Source organism: Dendrobates tinctorius, unplaced genomic scaffold, assembly GCF_039654945.1.
Source record: "Dendrobates tinctorius isolate UK_male_01 unplaced genomic scaffold, ASM3965494v1 ptg000605c, whole genome shotgun sequence".
Lineage (NCBI taxonomy): Eukaryota > Metazoa > Chordata > Amphibia > Anura > Dendrobatidae > Dendrobates > Dendrobates tinctorius.
In genome coordinates, this window is record NW_027362260.1 from 91663 (window position 1) to 118338 (window position 26676).

The 26676-nt window shown below is 50.0% G+C and overlaps 1 long non-coding RNA gene across 1 annotated transcript; it reads right to left on the bottom strand.

Moving 5' to 3' along the window:
• LOC141078823 (uncharacterized) lies at positions 1–26676 on the bottom strand. The gene is made up of 2 exons (XR_012228118.1): positions 26428–26676; positions 1–204 (listed from the first exon to the last, which is right to left on the bottom strand). It is a non-coding gene; the product is annotated as an uncharacterized lncRNA (long non-coding RNA).

The following is a 26676-nucleotide window of genomic DNA, read 5'->3' on the forward strand; positions in this document are numbered from 1 at the left end:
TTTGGTGGCTCTGAAAAGAGCCTTTGTGTTGTGGTTGGAGCCCGGGAAGATCTAAGCTCTCTCCCCACGGATCCTGCGGGCCAACTGGATGTCTTTGGGCATGATTGTTACCCTCTTGGCGTGGATGGCGCACAGGTTGGTGTCCTCGAACAGTCCCACCAGATAAGCCTCGCTGGCCTCCTGCAGGGCCATCACCGCGGAGCTCTGAAAGCGCAGATCAGTTGTTAAGGGGTTAAGTGTGACAAAAGAATTGGAAATCAGGAAGGGGGCAAACGCTTTTTCATACCACTGCATATCACATAGTAAAGAACAAACACCCCAGAATAACAAGACCGTATGTAACACCCCAGAATACTGAGACCGTATATAACGACTCGAAAGTACGGGAATGTATATAAAACACCAGAATAATGGGATCGTATATAAGACCCCAGAATACCGAGAATGTTGTGAATTTGCTTTCTGGCCTACCTCTGGTTACTACTAGTGTTGAGCGATACCGTTCGATACCCAAAAATATCGTATCGGATGGTATCGCCCGATACGAAAAAAAAATCGGGTATCGCCGATTCCGATACCGGAAGTCCCATTCAAGTCAATGGGACTTCCGGTATCGGAATTAAAAAAAGGCCTTTATTTCCTTGTTGGCTAATTCTACATAATTGAAAACAAATAAGAATCATGTAGAATGTATTGTGGGAGGTGGAGGAGACATTAAAGGCATAGTGGTTTATTCAAATCACATGGCACAGCATTAAATCCAATTTTTTTTTTCAAGACGTTCGGAGTTAAAAAGATATTGACTATGTTAACCTTTTTTATATTTAGTCAGATATGTGTGTTTCACAACTTCCTTGCTCTTCACCTTCTTTTGTACTTCTCCCACACTTTCTCCTTCATGATCCGCAGCAGTAGCATTTTTTTCATCAACTGTTTCTTCACCTTATTCATCTTCTTCTTCTTCATCTTCTCCCCATTAATTTTTTTTTCCATTCTTCATATTCTTCTTATTCAGCTATTATTAATTTTCATATGCTATTTCTTCATCTTCTTCCTATTCTTCTTTTTCTTCATTTTCTTATGGTGACAGGCATTCCTGTAGTACTTATCTATAAAAGTTATAAGATTACACCTTACGTTCTGCCTGTCACAAAAGATTTACAAAAGGATTTGTCCGCGTTCAGTTTGGCCTGCAGCAGCAGGCATTTTCCAGGGGCACCACGAGGAGGAACGGACTCACCCCCATTTACTGCTTAGTCTTCTGCTTATAATTTTGATTTCTTCTATGCTGATTTTTTGTCTTATGCTTAATGTTCTTCTGCTTTCTGTTCTTCTGCTTCTTGTTCTTCTGTCTTTTGTTCTGTATCTTGGTGGTTGTCTTCATGTTCTTTGTCCTCTTGGTCTTATTATTTAGGGTCATATTTCTGGTCTTCTTTGGTGTGGTCTTCAGGGTCATCGTCATGGAGATCAATAAGGATTACCAAAGACAATTTCAAAAAGCTTGATCTTGGAAATGTAGCAGAAGGTACAAGAAGGCTGAGAAACTGGCGAGAACCAGCAGACAGTGCTGGCACCCGGATGGGTAGCAGAAGGAACAAGAGCCAATGGCACTACCGAGGACCAACTGACGGTGCTGGACCACGGTTACTAAGCAGAAGGTACCTGTGCTAAAAAGCACTACCAAGGACCAGCTGACGGTGCTGGACCTCGGATACCGAGATGGAGGCACCTAGGCCAAAGGCTCTGGCGAGAACCAGCAGACAGTGCTGGAACCCGGGTGGGTAGCAGAAGGTACCCATTGAAAGCAAAGTAGCCAGGCCGCAGTTACCGAAACCCACAGTCCTACAGGGGGTCCATGTCCCATTGGCACTACGGATCCAGCCTTCAGTGCCAGTTCCCGCAGCCCACATAGGAGTCACCTAAACTGCAGGCACCGTAGAGTCGGCTAACCCGGCCGCAAGACGACAGGACAACGGATTGGTGGCATAGTGACCTTGACACTACCCGGAAACAGCAGGCGTGCTGGAACCCGGGTGGGTAGCAGAAGGTACCCATTCAAAGCAAAGTAGCCAGGCCGCAAGCCTGCCGCAGTTACCGAAACCCACAGTCCTACAGGGGGTCCATGTCCCATTGGCACTACGGATCCAGCCTTCAGTGCCAGTTCCCGCAGCCCACATAGGAGTCACCTAAACTGCAGGCACCGTAGAGTCGGCTAACCCGGCCGCAAGACGACAGGACAACGGATTGGTGGCATAGTGACCTTGACACTACCCGGAAACAGCAGGCGTGCTGGAACCAGGCTGGGCAACAGGGAGTCCCCGTGCCAAAGACACTGCCGAGCACCAACTGGTGTTGTTGGAGCCCAGGGACAATCATGGTGTAGGCCGAGGCCTACTTGGTGGCAGTTTTAGATTGCTTGTAGGCTACAACAGACTGTCAACGTGCTCCAATTAGGCATCTGTCTCCACTCTGTTTCCATGATTTCACGTGACTACCAACACCGCCAGTTTATGCGTACAGTAGCCGTCTGCCCAATCCACACGTGTTCCTGTGTTACTGGTGTTCTGTAATGTCAGCAGATCCCCTGATGTTTGTCTGCCACTGTCTCCTGCTCTGTCCACATTCCCACCGCTTACAGTGGGAAGGTGGACAGCGCAGGAGACAGTGCCGGACACACATTGGGGGATCTGCTGACGTAACAGAACCCCAGTAACACAGGAACACGTGTGGAATGCGTGGACGGCAACTGTGAGCAGGAACTGGCGGTGTTGGAGGTCAGGGGAAATACTAGAGACAGAGTGGAGACAGAGGCCAAATCAGAGAATTTTTAAATCTGAAGTAGTTACAATTTGGAGGCAGCAGCAGTTTGCCCTCCACACAGCAGGGGATCAGCTGACGTTACTGAACCTCACTTTCACATGAACGAGTGTGTTTTTCTGTGTGGACAGCACTTCCGAGCACCAACAGGCGGTGTTGGAGCCCAGTGACAATCATGGTGCAGGCCGAGGCCTACTAGGAGCCAGGTGTAAAGCTGAGGTATTTTGACTTTGGAGGGAGCAGGACACTTTGCCCTCCACACAGCAGGGGGATCAGCTGACGTTACCGAACCCCACTTTCACATGAACGAGTGTGTTTTTCTGTGTGGACGGCACTTCCGAGCAACAACTGACGATGTTGGAGCCCAGGGATAGTCATTTTGTAGGCTGAGGCCTACTTGGAGGCAGTTTAAGATAAGACGTTGTTTGAATTTGGAGGCAGCAGCAGTTTGCCCTCCACACAGCAGGGGATCAGCTGACATTACTGACCCCCACATTCACATGAACAAGTGTCTTTTTCTGTGTGGACAGCACTTCCGAGCACCAACTAGCGTTGTTGGAGCCCAGGGAGAACCAGGGTGCAGGCCGAGGCCTACTTGGTGGCAGTTTTAGATTGTTTGTAGGCTACAACAGGTTGTCAACGTGCTCCAATTGGGCATCTGTCTCCACTCTGTTTCCAGGATTTCACGTGACCACCAACACCGCCAGTTTATGCGTACAGTAGCCGTCTGCCCAATCCACACGTGTTCCTGTGTTACTGGGATTCTGTAATGTCAGCAGATCCCCTGATGTGTGTCTGCCACTGTCTCCTGCTCTGTCCACATGTCCACCTTCCCACTGCAAGCGGTGGGAATGTGGACAGAGCAGGAGACAGTGGCAGACACACATTGGGGGATCTGCTGACGTAACAGAACCCCAGTAATACAGGAACACGTGTGGATTGCGTGGATGGCAACTGTGAGCAGGAACTGGCGGTGTTGGAGGTCAGAGGAAATTCTAGAGACAGAGTGGAGACAGAGGCCAAATCAGAGAATGTTTAAATCTGAAGTAGCTAACATTTGGAGGCAGCAGCAGTTTGCCCGCCACACAGCAGGGGATCAGCTGACGTTACCGAACCCCACTTTCACATGAACGAGTGTGTTTTTCTGTGTGGACAGCACTTCCGAGCACCAACTGGCGTTGTCGGAGCCCAGGGAAAATGAGGTAGTAGGCTGAGGCCTACTTGGAGCCAGGTGTAAATCTGAGGTTGTTTGACTGTGGAGGGAGCAGGACACTTTGCCATACACACAGCAGGGGATCAGCTGACGTTACCGAACCCCACTTACACATGAGCGAGTGTTTTGTCTGTGCGGACAGCACTTCTGAGCACCAACTGGCGGTGTCGGAGCCCAGGGAAAATCAGGTAGTAGGCTGAGGCCTAATTGGTGGCAGTTTGCGATTGTTTCTAGACTACTACTAACTGTCAACGTACTCCAATTAGGCCTCTGTCTTCACTCTGTTTCGAGTATTTCCGCTGGCTTCCAACCACGCCAGTTGCTGCTCTGAAATGCCGTCTGCACATCCACACTTGTTCCTGTGTTACTGGGGTTCTGTAACAGCAGCTTCTCCCTAGAGGTGAGTCAGGCAATGTCTCCTGCTCTGTCCACATTTCCACTACAAGTAGTGGGAATGTAGACAAAGCAGGAGACATTGCCGTGCTCAACTCTGGAGATGAGCAGATGTTACAGGACCCAGGTACCACAGGAACAAGTGTGGATTGTGCAGACGGCACTTGACAGCAGAAACAGGCGGTGTTGTAGGCCGGAGGAAATACTCAAAACAGAGTGGAGACAGAGGGCAAATCAGAGAACATATTAAATCAGAGGTAGTAAGAAGTTGTAGGCAGCAGGAGAGTTTGCCGTACACACAGCAGGGGATCAGCTGACGTTACCGAACCCCACTTACACATGACCGAGTGTTTTGTCTGTGCGGACAGCACTTCAGAGTAGAGTTGAGCGAAACGGGTCGAAAAAATTCAAAAGTCGCCGACTTTTGGCAAAGTCGGGTTTCATGAAACGAAACCCGACCCTAGGATGAGGTCGGCCACGAGGTCGGCGACTTACGCGCCAAAGTCGCGTTTCAAAAGTTTGTTTTGCGCTCTTTTTCAGCCAAATCAGGATCCACGGACACTGTGGGCAACGTGATGACCTAGGCACGGGTCACCACCATCTTTCAGAAGGGCATGCAAGTGATTGGCTTGCTTTGGTGGGCCTCACAGGGGGTATAAAAGGGCGTGCACGCCGACCGCCATCTTACTTCTGCCGATCTTAGTATAGGGAGAGGTTGCTGCTGATTCTGTAGGGAGAGCATTAGGATGGGAAGAAGACAAAAAAACTGCTTCTGCTGCTAGCGATTTGGCCTGCACAACACACAAGTCACTGTGTGTGCAGTGCAAGGGGAGGCTATATTGTGGTGTATCAGTGGTGTTGGTTGTTGGGCTGCCTTCTAAGGCTTCCTGACACGCTGGCATTGCTGTTTACCCACTGCTCCACAAACTGCTTTTTTAAAAGCAATCCAATCTCCCTTATCCTCTAGTCACTTTTGTCACAGCTGTGCCATCGAGCCTGTCACATAGCGCTCAGATATCAGTGGGCCTCACACAATCCACAAGTGTCCAGTGTCCAAAAGTGTGCGCAGAGATTCAAAATCTCCATTATCCTCTCGTCACTTTGGTCACAGGCAGCTGTGCCATCGAGCGTGTCACATAGCGCTCAGATATCAGTGGGCCTCACACAATCCACAAGTGTCCAGTGTCCAAAAGTGTGCGCAGAGATTCAAAATCTCCATTATCCTCTCGTCACTTTGGTCACAGGCAGCTGTGCCATCGAGCGTGTCACATAGCGCTCAGATATCAGTGGGCCTCACACAATCCACAAGTGTCCAGTGTCCAAAAGTGTGCGCAGAGATTCAAAATCTCCATTATCCTCTCGTCACTTTGGTCACAGGCAGCTGTGCCATCGAGCGTGTCACATAGCGCTCAGATATCAGTGGGCCTCACACAATCCACAAGTGTCCAGTGTCCAAAAGTGTGCGCAGAGATTCAAAATCTCCATTATCCTCTCGTCACTTTGGTCACAGGCAGCTGTGCCATCGAGCCTGTCACATAGCGCTCAGATATCAGTGGGCCTCACACAATCCACAAGTGTCCAGTGTCCAAAAGTGTGCGCAGAGATTCAAAATCTCCATTATCCTCTCGTCACTTTGGTCACAGCTGTGCCATCGAGCCTGTCACATAGCGCTCAGATATCAGTGGGCCTCACACAATCCACAAGTGTCCAGTGTCCAATAGTGTGCGCAGAGATTCAAAATCTCCATTATCCTCTCGTCACTTTGGTCACAGGCAGCTGTGCCATCGAGTGTGTCACATAGCGCTCAGTAGAGTTGAGCGACTTTTGTTTTTTTAGGGTCGCGTTTCGTTTCGTGAAACCCGACTTTTCCAAAAGTCGGGTCGAGCAAGATCGTCCGATTATAGGGAAAAGTCGGGGTCGTCCCGAAACACGAAACCCAATGTAAGTCAATGGGGAATAAAAGTCGGCAGTGAGAGGAGGACAGGAAACACACCTACAGTGCCCATTTGAATGCCAAAAGCATCAATTCTTCTTACTTAAGCTTGTCAACCTTAATTAACTTCATAATACAAGTTACGCACTGAAAAATGGGGGTTATTTGGCTAAAGTTGTGGGGGGGGGGGAGGGCTGGCTGCAGGTTTTCATGTGCCCTGGGCGAAAGAGCGCCCCTTTAACACATACCACAACTCATCATGCTCCGATACGGCAGATAAATAGCGGTATAGTACAATGAAAAATACCTCACTTTTTACATCTCATGACGAGGCCCATCTATTTCTCCATACAGAATCATTGGTCCCATATAATGTTTGAAACAGTATATGATGAGCTCCACATAATGCTACAGTATATGTTGGTCCCCATGGATGAAGCTCCACTGTCTTGTGGGCCCAAATAATGCTCCAAACATAATGGGCCCCATTTCTAATGCTCTAGTGTATAATGGGCCCTGTAAATGCTGCTCCAGTGTCTGATGTCCACCTTTGGAATGTTCCAGTGTATGGTGGGCCCCATCTATCATTCTCCAGAGTATAGTGCTCCCCAAAAATTGCTGTCCCAACATTGAAAACAATCAAATAAGTCTCCTCGCTAGGGTATCCCTGTACTTGTCTGGACAGGTGCTGTAGCTTGCTTAACAGCTCGCCAGCCGTTCTCACGCCCAGTATGGATTGCACGTGATTGCACAAAGGTTAGAAAGGGTACCGTATCCCTGGATAACATGTATGGATAGCGTACACATTCAAAATATATGTCTCAGGAGGCAGGCTCAGACGGTGTTAGGCCCAGTATGGATTGCACAAAGGTTAGAAAGGGTACCGTATCCCTGGATAACATGTATGGATAGCGTACACATTCAAAATATGTGTCTCAGGAGGCAGGCTCAGACGGTGTCAGGCCCAGTATGGATTGCACGTGATTGCACAAAGGTTAGAAAGGGTACCGTATCCCTGGATAACATGTATGGATAGCGTACACATTCAAAATATATGTCTCAGGAGGCAGGCTCAGACGGTGTTAGGCCCAGTATGGATTGCACGTGATTGCACAAAGGTTAGAAAGGGTACCGTATCCCCGGATAACATGTATGGATAGCGTACACATTCAAAATATATGTCTCAGGAGGCAGGCTCAGACGGTGTCAGGCACAGTATGGATTTGACGGCCCAGATTACACAGCGGAGGAGCAGGGAGAGGTAAAGATTGCAAATGCTGGGGCCCTGCCCAAGCAAGGGGGGCCCACTCGTGGGCGTCGGTACTGGCACTGGGCCCCTCATAGTACAGCGGTGTGTCTGACGGCGGGTGTGCACCACCACCGTCAGAGACACTTGATTGCACTATGAGGGACCCTGTGCCAGTGCCCGCGCCCAAGAGTCGGCCTACCCACCTGTCCAGGGCAACGGCACTCGCACGGTGTCGTGCGGTAGGTGGTGACCCCGGCCATGGGGGGGGAGGCAGCACAGTTAGGGAGTTTTAGAAAGTGGCATATGTTGATGTTGGACATTCAGCTGATGCAAAAGGCGAAATAGGTGAAGTACCAGGAAGAGGTGGACCAAAGCAAGCCATTTTTCTGTCACCCTATGTGTCATCAGGGGAAGGTGGGACAAAATCCTTGGAAACCCATGCGTGGTTCATTTTAATGAAGGTTAGATCAGCCACATTTTGGGTTGACAGACGGGTCCTTTTTTCTGTCAGGATTGATCCAGCTGCACTGAAGACTCTTTCCGATAGCACACTTGCAGCTGGGCAAGCGAGCTCCTGTAAGGCATATTGGGCCAATTCAGGCCAGGTGTCCAGTTTAGCGGCCCAATAGTCAAAGGGGAATGACCTGTGTGGGAGAACATCGATATGGGAGGAAAAGTAGTTTGTAACCATAGTTGACAACTGCTGTCTCCTGTCACTTTCCATCGATGCAGTATTACCAGTTGTGTGAGCGGTATTTGAAAAATCAGTCCACAACATTGTCATGAAACCCCTGTCTCCAACACCACTTCTGCTGTGTGCACCACGAACACCTCTGCCAAGCTGCCCCCGGCCCGTACGGCTCGTGTGAGAACCATCACCGCTGCTGTGTGCTGCGAATGCCTCAAGCAACCGATTTACCAGAGTTGCTTCTTTATTAGCCAATATTAGGTCAAGGTTCTCCTGTGGCATGATGTTTTGTAATTTGCCTTTATAGCGTGGATCCAGGATGCTGGCCAACCAGTAGTCGTCATCGTTCATCATTTTGGCAATGCGGGGGTCCCTTTTTAGGATCCGCAAGGCATAATCTGACATGTGGGCCAATGTTCCCGGTGTCAATGATGCACTGCGAGTGCTGGGTGGAGGAGCACTTTCTGGCAAATCCACATCCCTCCAGTCACGCACAAACCCTGTACCAGACCTTGCCACGCCAACATTTTCACTTGCCCCACGAGATGCATCCTCCTCCCCTAAGTAATCATCCCCATCATCCTCCTCCTCCTCCTCTTCTTCCTCCACCTCGTCCAGGAGAGGTCCCTGAGCAGACAATGGCTGAATGTCATCAAGGATTCCCTCCTCCTCTTCCTCAACATTGGCTGCAGACGCCTGCTCCTTAAGGTGCGTCAAAGTTTGCATGAGCAGACGCATAAGTGGGATGCTCATGCTTAGGATGGCGTCGTCTGCGCTTACCAGCCGTGTGCATTCCTCAAAACACTGAAGGACTTTACAAAGGTCTTTCAGCTTCGACCACTGCACGCCTGTCAACTCCATGTCTGCTCTCAAAGTGCCTGGCCGTGTATCCTCCCATAAATGCATTATGGCCTGCCTCTGCTCGCACAGCCGCTCCACCATGTGCAGGGTGGAGTTCCACCTTGTTGCAATGTCGATAATGAGGCGGTGGTTGGGAAGGTGGAGCAATCGCTGCAGCTTCTGCATACGAACGGAGTGTACAGGCGACCGGCGGATGTGCGCGCACAGTCTTCGCACCTTCTGGAGCAGGGCTGTTAACTCCGGATAATTTTTGAGGAAGCACTGCACCACCAGGTTCAAGGTGTGAGCCAAGCAAGGTATGTGGCTGAGTTTTGAAAGGGCTATGGCTGCCACAAAATTACGGCCGTTATCACTAACTACCTTGCCTGCCTCAAGATGTACACTGCCCAGCCATGACTCAGTTTGTCGCTTCAAGTACTCGGCCAGCACCTCGGCGGTATGTCTGTCGCCCAAACACATCATCTGCAACACAGCCTGCTGACGCTTTCCACTAGCTGCTCGATAGGGGGACACATCGTGTGCAACAGTGGCAGCTGCAGATGGAGTGCTCGTACGACTGCGCTCTGTGGACGAGCTTTCGCTTCTGGAGGAGGAGGAGGAGGAGGGTGGAACGCCTACAGCCAACTGTTTCCTATACCGTGGGCTAGGCAGCACTGTCCCACCACCGCTGTCCCCTGTGGACCCTGCATCCACCACATTAACCCAGTGCGCAGTGATGGACACGTAACGGCCCTGGCCATGCCGACTGGACCATGCATCAGTTGTGAGGTGCACCTTTCCGCTCACTGACTGCTTGAGTGCATGGACAATGCGGTCTTTCACATGATGGTGGAGGGCTGGGATGGCTTTGCGAGAGAAGAAGTGGCGACTGGGTAGGTCATAGCGTGGTACTGCATAGGCCATGAGTTCGCGGAAAGCTGTGCTTTCCACCAACCGAAAGGGCATCATCTCAAACGAGATTAGTTTGGCAATGTGGGCGTTCAAACCCAGTGTACGCGGATGAGAGACTGAGTACTTTCTTGACCTACTCATAGTGTCTGGGAGGGTGAGCTGGACTTGAGAGCTGCATATGGTGGAAGTAGCGGTGGACAGGGCGGACTGAGAGAGGGTTGATGATGGTGATGGAGTTGGTGTTCTTTCTGATGGCCTAGAATCAGTCTTTCGTTGATATAACAGTGGGATTCCCTGACTGCTGTGGCCTTGCAACGACACCTCAACATTTGCTGCTGTGCTAACCGGGGGGCTTACAGTGGGGGAAACAATGTAGCGTTGCTGACTACCTTCGTTGTGATCAGTTGCACATGTGGCACTTGAGGTTTGGTGTTGTGTCCACGCTTGCAAGTGCATGCTGGTTAAATGTCTAAGCATGCAACTGGTATTCAAATTTTTCAGTTTTTTCCCTCGGCTAAAGGTCTTTGCGCACTTCTTACAGATAACCTTGGCCTGATCATGAGGATTTTGTTCAAAAAAGTGCCACATTGCACTCTTCCTACTTTGGCAGACATTTTGCGGCCTAGCACGCTGTGATCTTTTGACCCTCTGGACAAGCTGTCCAGCAACTCTTTTGATGTTTGGAACCTGTCTTTGGAGTGCTCCGGGCCTGCCAGATAACAGCTGTTGCGATGTCGATGTCTGCTGTGGATGCTCCTCATCTGAGCTATTGGAAGCAGCACCCTCTTCCCCCAATGGATGCCAATCTGGGTCAACAACTGGGTCATCCATCACCTCCTCTTCTATGTCATGTGCACCTTCCTCTGTGTCACCGTGTATGGTGGTATAGTGTGCGGGAAGGGGCACCTGAGTCTCATCAGGGTCAGAATCTGGCTCTGTACACTACGAGGACAATGTAGTGCTCTGAGTGAATGTACCAGCAGAATCATCCATCAGCGGCTGTGCATCAGTGCACTCCATGTCAGATTCATCTTGGCCTGGGTAATTCACCATTTCACTTGATAATCCAGGCATGGTATGTGAAAACAGCTCCATGGAGTAATCAGTAGTATGGCCTGCATCATCCTTCAATCTTGGTTGGGGTGAAGGACACAAGGAAAGGTGTGGTTCATGAACATGAGCCTCCAATGACGACTCAGTGCTTTTACTTTTTACAACTGAAGAAGAGGAGGCGATAGAGCTGGAGGCTGAGTCAGCAATGTAAGACAAAACTTTTTCCTGATGCTCTGGCTTTAAAAGCGGTTTGCCAACTCCTAGAACACTAAGCGTTCAAGGCCTTATGTAGCCAGACGATGACGCAGGCTCAACACCTCCTGCATTCGGTCCTATTTTGCTCTTGCCACTACCATCAGATCCACCACCATCATTACCAGCTGCCAACCCCCGCCCAATTCCACGGCCTCTTCCACCAGCCTTCCTCATTTTTGGTAGAAATGTAGACAAAATCCAACAAACTATATAGTATGTAAAACAAGGTACAAGGTGTCTATAGGACAGGGGAGATTTTGAATTTCTGCACACACTTTTGGACACTGGACACTTTTGGATTGTGTGAGGCCCAATGAATATCTGAGCGCTATGTGACAGGCTCGATGGCACAGCTGTGACCTAAGTGACTAGAGGATAAGTGAGATTTTGAATCTCTGCACACACTTTTGGACACTGGACACTTTTGGATTGTGTGAGGCCCAATGAATATCTGAGCGCTATGTGACAGGCTCGATGGCACAGCTGTGACCTAAGTGACTAGAGGATAAGTGAGATTTTGAATCTCTGCACACACTTTTGGACACTGGACACTTTTGGATTGTGTGAGGCCCAATGAATATCTGAGCGCTATGTGACAGGCTCGATGGCACAGCTGTGACCTAAGTGACTAGAGGATAAGTGAGATTTTGAATCTCTGCACACACTTTTGGACACTGGACACTTTTGGATTGTGTGAGGCCCAATGAATATTTGAGCGCTATGTGACAGGCTCGATGGCACAGCTGTGACCTAAGTGACTAGAGGATAAGTGAGATTTTGAATCTCTGCACACACTTTTGGACACTGGACACTTTTGGATTGTGTGAGGCCCAATGAATATCTGAGCGCTATGTGACAGGCTCGATGGCACAGCTGTGACCTAAGTGACTAGAGGATAAGTGAGATTTTAAATCTCTGCACACACTTTTTGACACTGGACACTTTTGGATTGTGTGATGCCCAATGATTATCTGAGCGCTATGTGACAGGCTCGATGGCACAGCTGTGACCTAAGTGACTAGAGGATAAGTGAGATTTTGAATCTCTGCACACTTTTGGACACTGGACACTTTTGGATTGTGTGAGGCCCAATGAATATCTGAGCGCTATGTGACAGGCTCGATGGCACAGCTGTGACCTAAGTGACTAGAGGATAAGTGAGATTTTGAATCTCTGCACACACTTTTGGACTCTGGACACTTTTGGATTGTGTGAGGCCCAATGAATATCTGAGCGCTATGTGACAGGCTCGATGGCACAGCTGTGACCTAAGTGACTAGAGGATAAGTGAGATTTTGAATCTCTGCACACACTTTTGGACACTGGACACTTTTGGATTGTGTGAGGCCCAATGAATATCTGAGCGCTATGTGACAGGCTCGATGGCACAGCTGTGACCTAAGTGACTAGAGGATAAGTGAGATTTTGAATCTCTTCACACACTTTTGGACACTGGACACTTTTGGATTGTGTGAGGCCCAATGAATATCTGAGCGCTATGTGACAGGCTCGATGCCACAGCTGTGACCAAAGTGACTAGAGGATAAGGGAGATTGGATTGCTTTTAAAAAAGCAGTTTGCGGAGCATTGGGTAAACAGCAATGCCAGCCTGTCAGGAAGCCTTAGAACGCAGCCCAACAACCAACACCACTGATACACCACTATATAGCCTCCCCTTGCACTGCACACACATTGACTGGTGTGTTGTGCAGGCCAAATCGCTAGCAGCAGAAGCAGTTTTTTGGTCTTCTTCCCTGCCTAACGCTCTCCCTACAGAATCAGCAGCAACCTCTCCCTATGCTAAGATCGGCAGAAGATGGCGGTCGGCGTGCACGCCCTTTTATACCCCCTGTGACGCCCACCAAAGCAAGCCAATCACTTGCATGCCCTTCTGAAAGATGGTGGTGACCCGTGCCTATGTCATCACGTTGCCCACAGTGTCCGTGGATCCTGATTGGCTGAAAAAGAGCGCAAAACAAACTTTTGAAACGTGACTTTGGCGCGTAAGTCGCCGACCTCGTGGCCGACCTCATCCTAGGGTCGGGTTTCGTTTCATGAAACCCGACTTTGCCAAAAGTCGGCGACTTTTGAAATTTTTCGACTCGTTTCGCTCAACTCTAATCCTAACTACTCCGGTTTTTGCCTACCACATGTGTGCCACTGAGTCCCTGTGTTGCTAACAGGCTCAGCGTTACTTTTCTATTTTTTCCTGGAGCAGCTCTGTGCACTTAACAGAGACTGCTTGATTGCACCTGGGTGATATAGAACCCTGTGCACATTACCGCCACAATGCTCTGTGTCTTCTAGCTGCGGTTTTTCCATCTGCCGCACGGTGGACCCCGGGCGGCGAACACGTTTATTTATATTTTTTTAAGAGTGTTCCGCCGCCGTAACACCCGGTCCCAGACCAGATCCAGGACGACCTGGCCAGCCGCTGCAATTGCGGTACACCGCAGGGCCTTCCCAGGTGGAGGCACATCCGACATACCTGGGGCCTCCTGGCAGTGCGTCCTGTGCTCCGGTGCAGGTGGTGATGGAGCGGATGGTAGCTCTGGGTCCGCGGGGGCTTCGGTCGGGACCTGCGCAGCCACAACAGGTCCGGGCGGGCGCACGGTCTCAGCTCCCGGGTCCTCCGATGACTTCTTCGGGCGAGCGGGACGCAGCCGCACGGACAGCGTGGAGGTGAAAGTTATCGCTGGCGGGGAGTGGTCTGGTGCGGCAGCGGCAGGTACCGATGGAGAGGGTACCGCTGATGTAGGCCCCGCCAGGGCGCGCTGCCGTCTCAACCTCTCCAGCGCTTCCCTTCTTAGCTGCAGACGGGTAGTCAGTTCGGTGATTTCGTCTTGTAGCTGCCGGCAAATGATGCCAGCTTCAGGGTTGGAGCCGTGAGCCATGGCGCCGGGGGCTTGCACTTCCCCGCGCTCCGCAGGCCTCCTTCCATCACTCTCCAAAATGGCGTTCTGGCGTTCTTCTTCTTGCTTCGCCCTTCTGCTCGCCACTGGCTTTCTCTGCCCCTCCTTCCGGGGGCAGCGTCTTCTTCCCGCGCCTCCAAACCAAGCCAGTACACGATCCCCTCGGGGAGTGGGCCATGCATCAGTCACATAGTAATTCAGGCAGGGACAGCCCAAGACTCTTCGCGGTCTTTTCTTAGGACCTCCCACCTCTTCACGCCCTTCTTCTCCGCGCCAGTGGCCATTTCTAATGTCCATTTTACAGTCTATTAAATTTGGTCTTCTGCACATTTTCAAAAGTTGTTAATCCAAGGCACACAGAACCCGATGGCATCGGGTCTCGTCATCCTGTTCCATGGCATCGGGTCTCGTAATCCTGTTCGTGACGCCAAAAATTGGGTCGCCCTCGCTTCTCCCAGGGCTGCGGGGTACTCGGTACCGGGCCGGTGTCAAGGCGGGAATGTGTCACAGCAGCGGTGACCCGGTCCGTGGCCCTGGGCGCCCAATATCAATGGCGGTGATATTAATGGTGTTAAAGTTTATATGACTAGTTCGTGATGCCACCCGTGGTATTTGGCAAGTGAGGTGTTAGCCAACACTGCGTGCAGATCCGCTGGGACTGATGGTGTGGTGCAGCAGAGATGGTGTAGCTCCCCACAGGTGGAGCTGTAGTCCCAGGGCAGTGTAGGTGCAATGGATGAGGAGAGGCACAGAATGGTATGGAGGCTGGTACCCTGGTGTAGTGGTGCGGGAATAACTGGAGGACACCAGAGTATGCGGTTCCAAAGCTTTACTCACTGTTTGCAGTTCACACAACTGCCTGCCTCCGTACCGTGTTCTCCAGGTCAGGGCTCCAGCCAACCTCCAGGCAGGATAGGATTCTCCCTACCACACTCCGCCAACATGTACCTTCACTGAACGACTCCTCCAATGCGCCTTTAGGTGCGAAGCACTCCAGTACTTAGTTACCCTGGAATGCCTCTCTCTAGGTGTTCCTAGTCTTTACTTGTATGACAGACAGCTGTAGCCTGCTCGGGGACTCCTCACTACGTCCCGCCTCTCTATTCAGTTGCTGTTGTGTCCCAAGTCTATGATGGGAGCAAGCCGTTAGCGGCTCACTACTCCTCCGAAGTCTGTTGCCGGACATTAAGTTCCAATCCACCTCGGGGACCGGGCCCCGGCCTTTGCGCTCTCTGGACTGGAAGGGTGCTCTCTCTTTCTCAACCTGCTTCCCACTGTCCTTCTCTTCTCCTTCGTTCCGATCTGTTCTCTCTCTCTTATGGAAGGTTAGGTTATCAATCTTATCAGTCTCTCTCTCTGGTCTTTCTCGTGCCAGCAGCCGAGATCACTGGGGCCTGCTGCAGCATGTCCCTCAGACACCTATCTTCTCTCTTCTTTCTCCTCTAACCAACTAACTAATAACTTTCACTCTTCCCTCTCTTTTATATCTAACTCCACCCGCCTCCCCAGCACCTCATGTGTTACGAAGCCAGGGACCTCAACAGGCACCCTATGACCTTTCCAGCATAAAGCATGGATGGGTTCCTGCTGATCTATCCTGTGTGTGGGGTGCAGGTGTTGGAATGCGGAAAGGAGTTCCCAGCCTACCTGGATAGTGGGGCACTACACCTTAGGAGAAGGTGCAGTACCTCTGTGGCAACTGAAGCCTCAGGGGCGCCACAGCAACAACAGAAGGGTCACGTGACTCTACACCATTTTCCTCCAAGCTAACCTTCAAGGGGGAGCTGGAGTTCGGTTCCTCCACTCTGGCGGTGGAGGTTTGCGTGGATTCTGGAGAGGAGGATAATTTTATGTCCTCAGCCTTCGCTCTTCTGCACGTGATGCCATTGGCCAGGTTACCATTAAAATGAACCATGCATGGGTTTCCAAGGATTTTGTCCCACCTTCCCCTGATGACACATAGGGTGACAGAAAAATGGCTTGCTTTGGTCCACCTCTTCCTGGGACTTCACCTATTTCGCCTTTTGCATAAGCTGAATGTCCAACATCAACATATGCCACTTTCTAAAACTCCCTAACTGTGCTGCCTCCCCCCCCCCATGGCCGGGGTCACCACCTAGCGCACGACACCGTGCGAGTGCCGTTGCCCTGGACAGGTGGGTAGGCCGACTCTTGGGCGCGGGCACTGGCACAGGGTCCCTCATAGTGCAATCAAGTGTCTCTGACGGTGGTGGTGCACACCCGCCGTCAGACACACCGCCGTACTATGAGGGGCCCAGTGCCAGTACCGACGCCCACGAGTGGGCCCCCCTTGCTTGGGCAGGGCCCCAGCATTTGCAATCTTTACCTCTCCCTGCTCCTCCGCTATGTAGTCTGGGCCGTCAAATCCATACTGTGCCTGACACCGTCTGAGCCTGCCTCCTGATGTATAGACATATATTTTGAATGTGTACACTATGCTATCCATACATGTTATCCGGGGATACGGTACCCTTTCTCACCTTTGTGCAATCACGTGTAATCCATACTGGGCCTGAGAACGGCTGGCGAGCTGTTAAGCAAGCTACAGCACCTGTGGTTTGCACACGTAAGTTTTTCATTTTTCAGGAATGACGGTTAGGCCTAATTCCGTAACTGCGGTTGACCTGCACTTACTTGGAAATCATCGTTCGCGGGTAATAATTGTAATCACAGATCCCCATCACTAACGTTGTTCAGCGGGTTATCTGCACCTGTAAGCGACAAACGCTGGCCTTTTCAGTGTAGCGCTCATGCAGCTACGGACATGTAAGGGCATGACACCAGTTATTGGCCAATCTCATGTGCCAGAGCCTCACGTGTCCCTCTAGTAAGCCGGACTCGGACCGCGGGGCATGACGGAGTCTCGTTCGTTAACGGAATTAAGCTTGCAATGTGTGCATCTTTTCTGTAGCTGGCATGGTTGAGGTTTCCCAGGTGGAGTCGAATTAAACCATAGGCTCCACTCCTGGTGGTGCCCTTCTGGACATTCCTTTAAGGTTCAGCTTTGCAACCATACTGCCCACGTAAAACAAACACTTTGCCTTCATGAACGCTGTTTGGAGGGTCATGACTCATGGGAATAACGCCGCCCAATCAGTTAACCTGCTAGAGAGATCCTTCGTTGCTCCCAAGCATGACATCACACTCCCTAGGAGGAAGGTAATGCCACTGTGGCGACCGTACTCCTGGGGGGCGACACAAGTGCACTGATGCCCAGCCACTGCTCGATGAATCTGCTGGTACATTGACCCAGACCACTACATTCCCCTCGCACGCTACACGGCCTGAATCTGACCCTGATGAAACTCAGGTTACCCTTCCCATATACAGCTCCATCTTACACGGTGACAAAGAGGAAGCTGCAGATGAAAGTGCAGGTTCGGCCCACCCGCCATCAGACACACCACCGTACTATCAGGGGCCCTGTGCCAGTGCCGTCGCCAACGAGTGGGCCCCCCCCTGCTTGCTCAGGATCACAGCACTTGCAAGGTTGAAATACTGTGCAGTGAGATGGAAGATGGGGACGACGAGGAGTCTAGACTAGTACAGGGATTCCCTAGCGAGGAGACTTATTTGATTGTTTTCAATGTTGGGACAGCAATTTTTGGGGAGCACTATACTCTGGAGAATGATAGATGGGGCCCACCATACACTGGAACATTCCAAAGGTGGACATCAGACACTGGAGCAGCATTTACAGGGCCTATTATACACTAGAGCATTAGAAATGGGGCCCATTATGTTTGGAGCATTATTTGGGCCCATAACACAGTGGAGCTTCATCCATGGGGACCAACATATACTGTAGCATTATGTGGAGCTCATCATATACTGTTTCAAACATTATATGGGACCAATGATTCTGTATGGAGAAATAGATGGGCCTCGTCATGAGATGTAAAAAGTGAAGTATTTTTCATTGTACTATACCGCTATTTCTCTGCCGTATCGGAGCATGATGAGTTGTGCTATGTGTTAAAGGGGCGCTCTTTCGCCCAGGGCACATGAAAACCTGGAGCCAGCCCTCCCCCCCCCACAACTTTAGCCAAATAACCCCCATTTTTCAGTGCGTAACTTGTATTATGAAGTTAATTAAGGTTGACAAGCTTAAGTAAGAAGAATTGATGCCTTTGGCATTCAAATGGGCACTGTAGGTGTGTTTCCTGTCCTCCTCTCACTGCTGACTTATTCCCCATTGACTTACATTGGGTTTCGTGTTTCGGGACGACCCCGACTTTTCCCTATAGTCGGCCGATCTTGCTCGACCCGACTTTTGAAAAAGTTGGGTTTCACTTAACGAAACTCGACCCTAAAAAACCAAAAGTCGCTCAACTCTAGCGACGACACCTCAACATTTTCAGCTTGTGGTGTGCTAACCAGTGGGCTTACAGTGGGGGAAGTGATGTAGCATTGCTGACTACCTTCATTCGGAGCAGGTGCACATGTGGTACGTGAGGTTTGGTAGTCCGTCCACGCTTGCAAGTGCATGGTGGTTAAATGTCTAAGCATGCAACTGGTATTCAAATTTCTCAGTTTTTTCCCTCGACTAAAGGTCTTTGCACACTTCTTACAGATTACCTTTGCCTGATCATTAGGATTTTGTTCAAAAAAGTGCCACACTGCACTCTTCCTAGTATGGAAGACATTTTGAGGCCTTGCACGCTGTGCTAATTTGACCGTCTGGCCAAGCTGTCCTGCAACTCTTGGTTTTTGTAACCCGTTTTTGGACTGCTCCGGGCCTGCCAGATAACAGCTGTTGCGATGTCGATGTCTGCTGCGGATCCTCCTCCTCTTCTGAGCTATTGGCAGCAGCACCCTCTTCCTCCAATGGATGCCAATCTGGGTCAACAACTGGGTCATCCATCACCTCCTCTTCAATTTCATGTGCACCTTCCTCTGTGTCACCATGTAAGGTGGTATAGTATGCGGGAAGGGGCACCTGAATTTCATCAGGGTCAGATTCTGGCTCCGTACACTGCGAGGACAATGTCGTGCTCTGAGTGAATGTACCAGCAGAAAAATCTAGTAGTGGCTGTGCATCAGTGCACTCCATGTCAGATTCATCGTGGATTGGGGAATTCACGATTTGACTTGATAACCCAGGCATGGTATGTGAAAAGAGCTCCATGGAGTAATCTGTAGTGTGGCCTGCCACATCCTTCACTTTTGGTAGGGGTGAAGGACACAAGGAAAGGTGTTCCTGACCAGGAGACTCCACTGACGACTCAGTGCTTTTATTTTTTGAAACTTCAGAAGAGGAGGCGATAGAGCTGGAGGCTGAGTCAGCAATGTAAGCCAAAACTTGTTCCTGAAGCTCCGGCTTTAAAAGCGGTTTACCTACTCCCAGAAAAGGGAGCCTTCGAGGCCTTGTGGAGCCAGACAATGACGCAGGCTCAACACCTCCTGCCTTAGGTGCTATTGTGCTTTTGCCACTACCAGCAGATGCACCCCCACCAGTACCAGCTGGCAACCCCTGCCCACTTCCACCATACAGTCATGGTCAAAAGTTGAGAATGACACAAATATTAATTTTTACAAAGTCTACTGCTTCATTTTTTCTAATGGCAATTTGCATATACTCCAGAATGTTATAAAGAGTGATCAGCTTAACAGCAATTACTTGCAAAGTCAATATTTGCCTAGAAAATGAACTTTATCCCCCAAAACACATTTCAACATCATTGCAGCCCTGCCTTAAAAAGACCAGCTAACATCCTTTCAGTGATTGCTCCATTAACACAGGTGTGGGTGTTGATGAGGACAGGGCTGGAGATCAATCTGTCATGATTAAGTAAGAATGACACCACTGGACACTTTAAAAGGAGGCTGGTGCTTGGCATCATTGTTTCTCTTCAGTTAACCATGGTTATCTCTAAAGAAACACGTGCAGTCATCATTGCACTGCACAAAAATGGCCTAACAGGGAAGAGTATCGCAGCTAGAAAGATTGCACCTCAGTCAACAATCTATCGCATCATCAAGAACTTCAAGGAGAGAGGTTCCCTTGTTGCCAAAAAGGCTCCAGGGCGCTCAAGAAAGACCAGCAAGCGCCAGGACTGTCTCTTAAAAGTGTTTCAGCTGCGGGATCAGGCTACCAGCAGTGCAGAGCTTGCTCAGGAATGGCAGCAGGCAGGTGTGAGTGCATCTGCACGCACTGTGAGGCGGAGACTCTTGGAGCAAGGCCTGGTCTCAAGGAGGGCAGCAAAGAAGCCACTTCTCTCCAGGAAAAACATCATGGACAGACTGATATTCTGCAAGAGGTACAGGGAGTGGACTGCTGAGGACTGGGGTAAAGTCATTTTCTCTGATGAATCCCCTTTTCGATTGTTTGGGACATCTGGAAAACGGCTTATTCGGAGAAGACCAGGTGAGCGCTACCACCAGTCTTGTCTCATGCCAACTGTCAAGCATCCTGAAACCATTCATGTGTGGGGTTGCTTCTCAGCCAAGGGCATGGGCTCTCTCTCAGTCTTGCCTAAAAACACAGCCATGAATAAAGAATGGTACCAGAATGTCCTCCAAGAGCAACTTCTCCCAACCGTCCAAGAGCAGTTTGGCGATCAACAATGCCTTTTTCAACATGATGGAGCACCTTGCCATAAAGCAAAGGTGATAACTAAATGGCTCAGGGAACAAAACAGATTTTGGGACCATGGCCTGGAAACTCCCCAGATCTTAATCCCATTGAGAACTTGTGGTCAATCATCAAGAGACAGGTGGACAAACAAAAACCTTCAAATTCAGACAAAATTAAAGCATTGATTTTGCAAGAATGGACTGCTATCAGTCAGGATTTGATCCAGAAGTTGATTGAGAGCATGCCAGGGAGAATTGCTGAGGTCCTGAAGAAGAAGGGTCAACACTGCAAATATTGACTTGCTGCATTAACTCATTCTAACTGTCAATATAACCTTTTGCTACTCATATGATTGCAATTATATTTCTGTATGTGATAAAAACATCTGACAAACACACATAAAAACCAGAGGGCAGCAGATCATGTGAAAATATAATATTTGTGTCATTCTCAAAACTTTTGGCCATGACTGTACTTCCTCATTTTTTTGAAAAATGTACCCAAAATACCACCAGCTATATGGTACAAGGTGTATATAGTATTGGGGAGAATTGGAATCTCCCTAGAGATTTTAGGAGGCTGACAATGATGCTCTCAGTCCAAGTATGGCAGCAGGCAGCCTAATAAGCAGGACTGCTGCACACAAAAGTGTGGAAAAATGAACGCTTGGTAACTGTGCAGAAGAGAGGAAGAAAAGTACTTTTGCTTTTAAAAAGGCAGTTTGCTCAGCAGTGTGCAAACAGCAATGCAGCTATCAGGGAGCCTTGTAAGGCAGCCTAACAACCAACAGAGCTGATGCACAAAAATAGAGCCTCACCTGTCACTGCACACAGTGTTGTACAGTGGAAATCGCTACCAGCAGAAGCAGTTTTTTTGTTCTTCTTCCCTGCCCAACGCTCTCCCTTTATTAGGGCTGGTGGAACGCACCAAATGATAAAGTAGTAGTAGGTGCGTTTGCAGCCGGGGTCCACTGTGCAGAGGTGGTACACTGCTGCTAGACAATGGCGGAAGAATAGAGCAGCGTGAAAACAGTCACACGTGGGTTACGTCACCCAGTGTGAGCAGGAGCGGACTCTGTTAATTCACAGAGCCGCACAACCACTGAACGTGGATGCCGGAGCCTGTTTAGCTCACAGAGCCCGGCCAAAGAGCGCACAGCAAACAGCCACAGAACTCTACCTCAAGGACACGGGGTTAGAGTCCCTCTAGGCCCACTGAGCGCGCGGCGTCGCTACCACGAGCGCCGCTATAGACGCTGACTATGGAGTGCGGAGCACTTGCACTGAGGCGTGCCGAGTCACTGGTGTGGACTAAAGCCTGACGCCAACTCTGACCTACCTACGCCTAAGCGCTAGCAGGCTAGGCTGCATAACACATGCGTACCAAGGGTAGGGTTGAAAATACAGTGTATCCTAGCGCATGGCCGAGCGGCCATGTGAACCTTTTACAGCCACGAGCGTCCGGGACCTTCCTGGCTTCTTCGGTAGGAAGGCTGGATCAGTTTTTATGATCACCCCATCATCCAAAAAGGTGGTATATGGTGGATTTACAGACATTGCCTGCAGCTCGCAGACACGACGAGCTGAGGTTAGGGCCACCAGGAGTACTGTTTTTAGCGTCAGCGCCTTTATTGAGATGGAAGCAATAGGTTCCAATGGAGACGCTGTTCGTGCCCTAAATACTAAATTTAGATCCCAGGGAGCTACCTTAGATGCTAATTTTGAGGGCCTGGATGTAAAGGAGGCCCGAATGAATCTATAGACCCATGGGTGATCAGCCAGTTTTTGATCAAACAATGCACCCAGGGCCGATACCTGCACTTTCAAGGTGCTTGTGGACAGTCCTTTTTCCAGTCCTTTCTGGAGGAACTCTAGGATTTCTTTTATTGGCATTTCCTGGGCTGTCCCAGTCAATTGTTGGCCCATGAACTGCAAGAATTTTTCCCAAATTTTTTGGTATTTGCGTGAAGTTACCTCCTTTCTGCTAGCGAGCAGGGTGGTTACTAACGGGACTGAGAACCCTTTTGCTAGAAGGAGTCCCCTTTCAAGTTCCACGCAGTGAGGTGCAGCCTGTGAACCCTGGGGTGTTCTACTGGGCCCTGGTATAGCAGATTTAGGGTATCTGGGAGGATCCGCGTCTGAGCCATGTGAACCATGCCCTTTTCGGCCAGAAGGGTGCAATCAAGAATATTCGAGCTCTCTCTTGTCGGATCTTTTTCAAGAATACTGGTGTCAATGGAAAAGGGGGGGGGGGGGGGAACGCATAGGCCAGACAAAATTTCCACCGGTGTAGTAGCGAGTCCACCACCTCTGGTTGCTCTCTTGGATTTAGGGAGTAGAACCTGTCCACTTTCCGATTTTTCCCTGGTAGCAAACAGGTCTACTTCTGGTGTGCCCCAGGCAGTGCAGATTTCTCCAAATATTTTTTGACTTAGGGACCATTCTCCCTGGTGTAGTACATGGTGGCTTAAATAATCGGCCAGATAATTGTCTGCCCCCTTTAAATGTGTACCCGATAAGGACAGAAGATTGTTTTCCGCCCATGCGAATAATTCCCTGGCCTCTGCCATAAGGGTTGCCGACCTTGTACCCCCTTGTCTGTTTATGTATGCTATGACTGTGTTGTTGTCGGATAATATGGTGACATGTCTTCCTTGTACTTCTTGCTTTACCAGGGGAAGGGCTCGCCTTACAGCCGCCAGTTCTTTAAGATTTGAGGATGCATCCCTCATTCCGGGTTCCCACTGGCCCTCTAGGGTTCGTTTCTCTGTGTGTGCCCCCCAACCACTCAGACTTGCGTCCGTGGTTAATACTACTGAGTTTTGAGTAGTCCAGGGCACTGATCTGGTTAAATTTTCGGTGCTCAGCCACCATTTTAGTGACTCCCGCACTTGAGGGGAGAGAATGATCTCCCGGTTTAAATTGGAAGGACCCTTCTCCTGCTTGGATAGGATCTGCTACTGTAGCTCTCTCGTATGGGCTTGTGCCCACCGGACCGCTGGGATTGTTGCTGTTATCATGCTCAGGAGCGACATTGCCTCACTTACTGATATGGCTCGACCGGATTGTATCCGTTGTGTTTTTTGTTGGATAGCCCCAATTTTTCCTTTCTGGAAGAATGCACTGCTGTTTTAATGAGTCCAATTGAATTCCAAGGAATTCTTGTGACTGCACTGGAGTTAATTTGGATTTTCTCAGATTGATCCTCCAGCCCAACCTGGTTAATATTTCCAGGACCTTTAACTGCATCTTCGCAATTTTGCTTGTCGTTTGCTATGACCAGGAAATCGTCTAGATAGGGTACTAGCAGGTTATTCTCCCTTCTTATAAAGGACGCTACTTCCCCGATGATTGTTGTAAATATATGAGGGGCTACTGATACCCTGAAGGGTAGGTACTGGTACAGTAGACGAGTGTGAATTTGAGCTCTCTCTACCACCAGTCTTCGATATTGTTAGTGCTCTCCCCATATTGGGACATGGTAATAGGCGTCGTAAGATCTATTACTGCCATGTAGCAACCTGGGTCGAGTAGCTTAACTGCTGACCCCAAGGTCTCCATTTTGAATTTCTATGTTCTGATGTATTGGTTCAGGGCTTTGAGATTGAATATTGTTCTTAGTGACCCATCTGGTTTTGGCGTGAGGAACAGAGTGCTGTAATACCCTTTCCCTTCTTGATGAGACGGGACTTTTATTAGTACCTCTTTTTGAAGGAGGAGCTGGATCTCCTTTTCTAGCATAGCCTGATTCTTTTTGGCTACCCGGGTCACTTTTAGTCTTTGGGGTGGAAGGCTTAGAAAACTTAGTCGTAGGCCCCCGGCTAACAGGTCGGTTACCCACTTTGAGGTGTGCAATGCTACCCACTGATGGACAAAGAACTGAAGCCTTCCCCCGACCACCCTGGCGTCATTGCTTAGTATCGGGTCTCGGGGTGGTTTTACTAAAGAGGAATCCCTTCTCTCTTCCCCTCCATGGTCTGCCCCGTGTGGTCCTATCGTCTGGCCGCCCTTGGCTCCCTCTGTTCCCTGTTCCCACGAAAGGATGAGAGAGCTTCAGTCCACCGGCGCCTAGGGAAGGGGGGTGGAAACCATTTTTTCTTATCTGACGCCTTTTCTAAAATTTCATCCAATGCTTTCCCAAACAAGTATTGACCCTCACAAGGGAAGGCACAGAGTTTAACTTTTGACTGGAAGTCTTCCGACCAGTTTTTTTTAACCAAAGTGCTCTGCAGCCTGAATTTGAAAGGGCTCATGCACGGGCGGCACCATGGACGGAATCTACTGCGGCGTCCACCAGGAATTCCGCTGCCTTCTGTAGGGAAGGTATTGCCTCCAGCAATGTCTCCCTTCGGCATTTATTCTTAATTTGGCCTTTCCCTACAGAAGACATATATAGGGCAATTGTTAATATATTGTGCTGCCTTACAAAGGCACTCACCCGGCCCCTTTCCTAGGTACCCCGGTAGCTCTTCATCCTGCGCGTTCCTCTCAACTTTAGGATCCATTTTCCTTCTGCTGCTGGTCTGGCTCTATAACACTGGAGTCCGTGTGCAGCCTCTCAGGGACCATTGGCGCTTGCCTCGTCTCCCTTTTTATGAAGGAGCGGTGCGCGCTTCTGGGACTGCTCCCGCCCGGAAGTGCCCATTACACCGCTCCCCCGGCATGTGAAGTCACTTCCAGTGCAACCCCGGAAGCCGTCGCCACACAGTCGGTGCCAGGCCTCCCCCGGCTCTGCCTCCCACTGGAGCGGCCGCCGGGGAGTCACACGAGGAGGACACCGCTCACAGCGCCCACCGAGCTGGGCTGACAGGCGCGCGCCACCGCGCCCCGCTGCCGTCCTCTCCCTGTGGACCTCGGCCTCCTGACCGGACATCAGAGGGGGATCCCTCCGGAGGTACAGGCTCTGCCCCAAGCATTCCGGCTGCAGGAAACCAAACTGGGGAGAGAGGTGCCGCCCCCTTCTTATGTCTCTGCTACAGGTTTCCTGTTTCCTGGGGGGCGGATACCTACTCATGTCTGCGGTGCTGTCATGGGGAAGGGAAAAATACGACCTAGTAGGAATAACTGAGACATGGTTAGACGACAGCTATGACTGGGCGGCTAACTTGCAAGGATATGATTTGTTTAGGAGGGATCGTAAAAAAAGGAAAGGGGGTGGAGTCTGTCTATATATAAAGCCCACACTAAGAGAAGATCTACAAGAGGGAAATGAAGAGGTGGAGTCTCTATGGGTGGAGATACAAGGAGGGAAAAGTAATAAAATCCTCATAGGGGTTTGTAATAAGCCACCAAATATAACAGAAACCACTGAGAATGTTGAAGCAAATAGACAAAGCAGCAAATCCAGAGGTGTAGCTAGGGTTTCGGTTCGAGGGGGGCAAAACTTCTGAGTGGGCCCCTAACTAGGTAACGCACCCTAATAGTGGATGTAGGCGATGACTGCGCTGTTACTGAAAATAATCCCTATATAAAGGCCAACGTGGATATTACCGCAATATCGTCAGTGGTAAATACCATTCCTACAAAACATATGTGATTACTGCACAGGTATAGTTGGTGTCTTACCGCTGACGTTCTTTCTGATGGAATCGTTCACTTTTCACGTCTTTTCCATCTGGCCCAGACCGACATGACAACTCCTCCAGCCAAGACTCGGCTACAGAGAATACAACAACGACATGTTTCACCTCTCATATTCCCGCCCCATCACCATCTATTCCCAACCTGCACAAACCCCTCATCCTGCTGATACCTCAATACTGAGCCGCTGCTACCGTATGTGTCCCTATTACTGCACCTGATACCCCAATACTG